The sequence below is a fragment of the Colletes gigas genome, unplaced genomic scaffold, assembly GCF_013123115.1.
Source record: "Colletes gigas isolate AHSC1104 unplaced genomic scaffold, ASM1312311v1 Colletes_gigas_Sc00030, whole genome shotgun sequence".
NCBI lineage: Eukaryota > Metazoa > Arthropoda > Insecta > Hymenoptera > Colletidae > Colletes > Colletes gigas.
This window is the reverse complement of record NW_025106659.1, coordinates 1,709,549-1,713,801: the sequence shown is the minus strand read 5'-3', so window position 1 is coordinate 1,713,801 and position 4,253 is coordinate 1,709,549. Positions and strand designations below refer to the sequence as shown.

The 4,253-nt window shown below is 35.4% G+C and overlaps 1 protein-coding gene across 2 annotated transcripts in view; it reads left to right on the top strand.

Moving 5' to 3' along the window:
- The window catches only part of LOC122401933 (glutamate receptor 1-like), a 458,535-nt gene that overhangs the window by 67,852 nt on the left and 386,430 nt on the right, over positions 1–4,253 (top strand). The window lies entirely within an intron of this gene.

Genomic DNA, 4,253 nt, shown 5'->3' with positions numbered 1-4,253 from the left:
TTATGAATGTTTGAAGATTGGACCATTTTTATGGGATTTTTCTCACTTTATGGGGTCAAGGAACAACTTTCCGAATATTCTTGGAATTTCTACATATTCTCTATTAAAATACGCGTTGTTTGCCTTTTGAAACGTTAAAATCCTCCAATCTGTTCAAAAGTTATGATGTTTTAAAGATACGCATGAAATTTCAGTGAAACATGTCAATGTATGGTCTGACGTTACATTTTCGGTAAGGAATTTTTTTCTCGATACTGAGTAGAATTTTGGGGGTATATGTTATGACCATAAATGATTATAATCGACGCCTGCAACGGAAAATAATTTTTTTAGAACGATTTTAAAAATTTTTTTTCATTGAAAAATTTCAGCATCTATCCGAATTTTTTTCTCGAAAGTGGATAAAATTTCGGGGGTATGTGTATTCACCAAAAATGATTATAATTGATCTCCACAACCAAAAACAATTTTTTCAGAATGATTTGAAATTTTTTAATAACTTTTTAACGAAGCCTCAGTTAAAAAATTAATATTCTTGATTATCGTTTTATTTTGTCCTCTAGAATCTCCCATTCAAATTTTTCCCAGGGTTGGCCGAACACCGTGCATATTTGTTTAGAGGAATGGACAACTCTGTTTAAATTATTTTAGAACGACTGATGGTTAATTGAAAATGAAGCACATTTGTGGCTTTGAATTTTACGATTCGTCGTGGACAATGATGTTTCATTGGTGTTAGCTAGTAGTAGATGAACGTTGCAACGTTCATGTTGACACGGGGCATTAAATTAACGGTGGGCGTAGACAAAATTAACAGCGTATCGCATGGCTGAGTAGAGCTTAATTTTATTACTCGACCACAGAGAGAACTTTTTCATCCAGCCGGTCAATATTTAATTCAAAAATATTAAGGGCATTACTTTTGACCGCGGTCCACCCTTCAACCTCATAATTCTCAGATAAATTTCCGCAATAATTCCGAATACGAAGACAACTAGTACATCATTTAATAATTGAACACAGCCCCGCGAAAATTCACGTGTTAATTACGGGACGGGATATGCTACCGTTAATCATCAATTTGAAATAATGCTCTCGTCATCATTAGTCTGTTATTAGATGATACCGGATATTATATTATTTCCTCTAATGGAAAGTATTTTTGATAAATATCGACGAACACATTTCAACTTTAATGAAATCAAATGTTTGAATTTATTGAATTCAAATTTTTCTTTTTCCCATATCTGTGCTAGTTATTATGAAAATTATATATTTCCCGTTTGGAGATATTTAAACGTTTATGTTTGACCATACTAAATACTTTTCCACTGTAATGCAAAATGTATAACAAATTAAATGTTCTGTTAATGTGAAATCTATTTAAGACCATGTTTGCCACTTTTTACTTAACTTTTTTTTATGAATTGTATTTTCTGCATTTTTCGTGTCATACGATTTATAGTAAAGTCAATCATTTTTCCATTAATTTATAATATTCTTCGGGCACGTAGAAAGAATTATATTTGTACGACAATGTTATTGATCAATCGCCACACATAGGGAAAAAATTACACGTCACTATCAAAGTAAACATAAAGTTTTATTGCTTATTTCACAGCAACTCGACAAAAATTCTTCCATTACGATGTAATGTATTTTGTAATAAATGAAATACATACAATTTTTTTGGTTTCCTGACTTCGACCAATTTCTTAATAAACAGCTCGTCTGTCGGGGACCTTGGAAACACTGCCCAACAAAAAAGAAAGGAAATGCAAGTGAGTCAATAGGAAGGTCGTTAAATTATCTTCCATGGAATATCCGATATTTACGTGGCCCGTAACAGTGGCGCAGATGATGCACCGCTGAAGCTTAGGATACAAGGACGACGACGACGAGCTCTTTTTCCTGTGCAGACCATTGCCTCCGTTCGTCGTCACCTTATCACTGACTTTCGTGGAAGAAGAGTGCTCGCCCTCTCTTATGTATACCTTCATCGGGTAGGTCGTGCTCTTGGATAGCGGGACACCGATATAACTTAAAGCCAGCCTCCTTCAAAAAGACGAATGCCAAGCCGTCGGCTAGTCTTTTGCCCGGATTAACGGGCTTTTCCCCTTCTATCCGTCTCTTTTTCCCCTGGCAGTCGACTAGCCGACGAGTCCCCTCGGTGTGTCTCGGGGCATCGTTCGTAAACAAAGCCAGGATAAATTGACATCTCTCCATCCCGTCCTATTTACCACTCTCCACCAGGTCTTCCCTCGCCACCCTCTACTTCGAGTCTGCCAGTCACTTTTCACCGTCGTGGTTTTCATGTCTAGGGGAGTCATCAAGGAATCTGACCAACTCCAATACCAGATTCGACTCTGAACCTTGGCTGTCTTATTCACTCATTCTAACTACAGTCGCCGCGGAATGTATGTTGACATGTTCGGAAGTATGTATTTCTGATGAAAAGCCAAGTGTTCATATTTTTTTTTCCAAGCTCTGAAGTTAATTATCACTTATTGTTTAGTTCTGCTAGCTTATTGTTTAGTTTAGTTCAGGAAACTATAAATAACAGACGTATGGTTTTAAATTTGCATAAAAGGCTCACGCGGAAAGTAAGTTGACACGCAACTTTGAGCTTATTTTGTTATAATATATTTGTATAGTAGGTGTTAATTAATGATTTATTTGTTGTTTTTTCAATGTTGAGCAATGCCCTACATATAATACTTACTACTACATATAATATTAATTATGTTGTTTTATTGTTAAGTATACACTCAATTACGAATCTTTCAATGCTGTCAACATACTTTCCGCAATCGATAAAAAAGTTATTTAATTTTTTCTGCCATTATTATAAACTTTATGTCCTCTTTGGTGCCACACATAATAGTTAGTATTATATTAAATAACATACCTAATATATATTTTCGATTAATTCCTAAATTATTGATTTGAAATAGAAAATATGCACTTTTGAGACGTGTCAACATACATTCCGCGGCGACTGTATATACCGTAATACTTCCGTTAACCCTATTTACACCTAATTGGTAACCCATTTCAACAATAAAATATAGAGCGAGTGCATATTTGGAATACCAGTTTGTCTAAGACGAATGAAAGATTGACTGAACAGATGCATCAAACTGGTCGACCACGAATTTATTCTATTTATGACTATGTATGTGCTGCAGTGATTAAAGCAGAAAATGAAATACAGGAATATATAGAGTACGTGCAGCATATTTCGAATACTAAGTTGTTTAATACGAATGAAAGATTGACTGAACAGATGCAACAAACTGGTCGACCACGAACTTATTCTATGTATAACTATGTATGTGCTGCAGTGATTAAAGCAGAAGATGAAATACAGGAATATATAGAGTACGTGCAGCATATTTCGAATACTAAGTTGTTTAATACGAATGAAAGATTAACTGAGAAGGTTCAACAAATATGTAGAGCTACTGGTCGTCCACGAACTCATCCTATACATGACTATGTATGTGCTGCACTGATTAAGACCGAAGATGAAATACAGGAATATATAGAGGAAGTGCGGTATATTTGGAATAGCAGTTTATCTAAGACGAACAAAAGATTAACTGAACAGATGCAACAAATATGTAGAGCTACTGGTCGTCCATAAACTCATCCTATATATGACTATCTATGCCCTGCATGGGGGATGGGAATAAAACTATTAATAAGGAACGACTCCTGGAAAATCGTCGGATAACAAAGCAACTCGTGATTTCGTAAGAAGTAGATTTGTACTCGCGATAAAGAGAGACCAAGATGGAAGAGGAGGGACAAAAGTGAGAATAGTAGTGAAGGGTTGCAGTCAACGTTAAGGGATAGATTTCAGAGGAACCTCTTCATCAGTAAGTTGAATGAATGCAATTCGATTGATGACAGCTTTGGTTTCCTGGTTTCGAACTAAGAACTACAGCCTATCTCAATGGAGCTTTAGAAGAAGATATATTTATGGATGTAAAGCAACACTTTGAGGATGGAATGGAATACTTGATTCGATCTGAAGGAAAGGACATGTCATGAAAGTAGTCTAGAGTTAGAATGGGGAAACTAAAGCTAATTAAAGTAACTAAAAAGGGTCTGGTGCGGTCTTAAACAAGCCGGAGTCAGTGGTTCCTTTCATCAAGTTGTACATTATTTCTTTTTCTATGATTCTGGTACACCCGTTGATAGTTTATATAAATTTTAATTGGCTGTAAGGAGGATACTGAAACTAATAA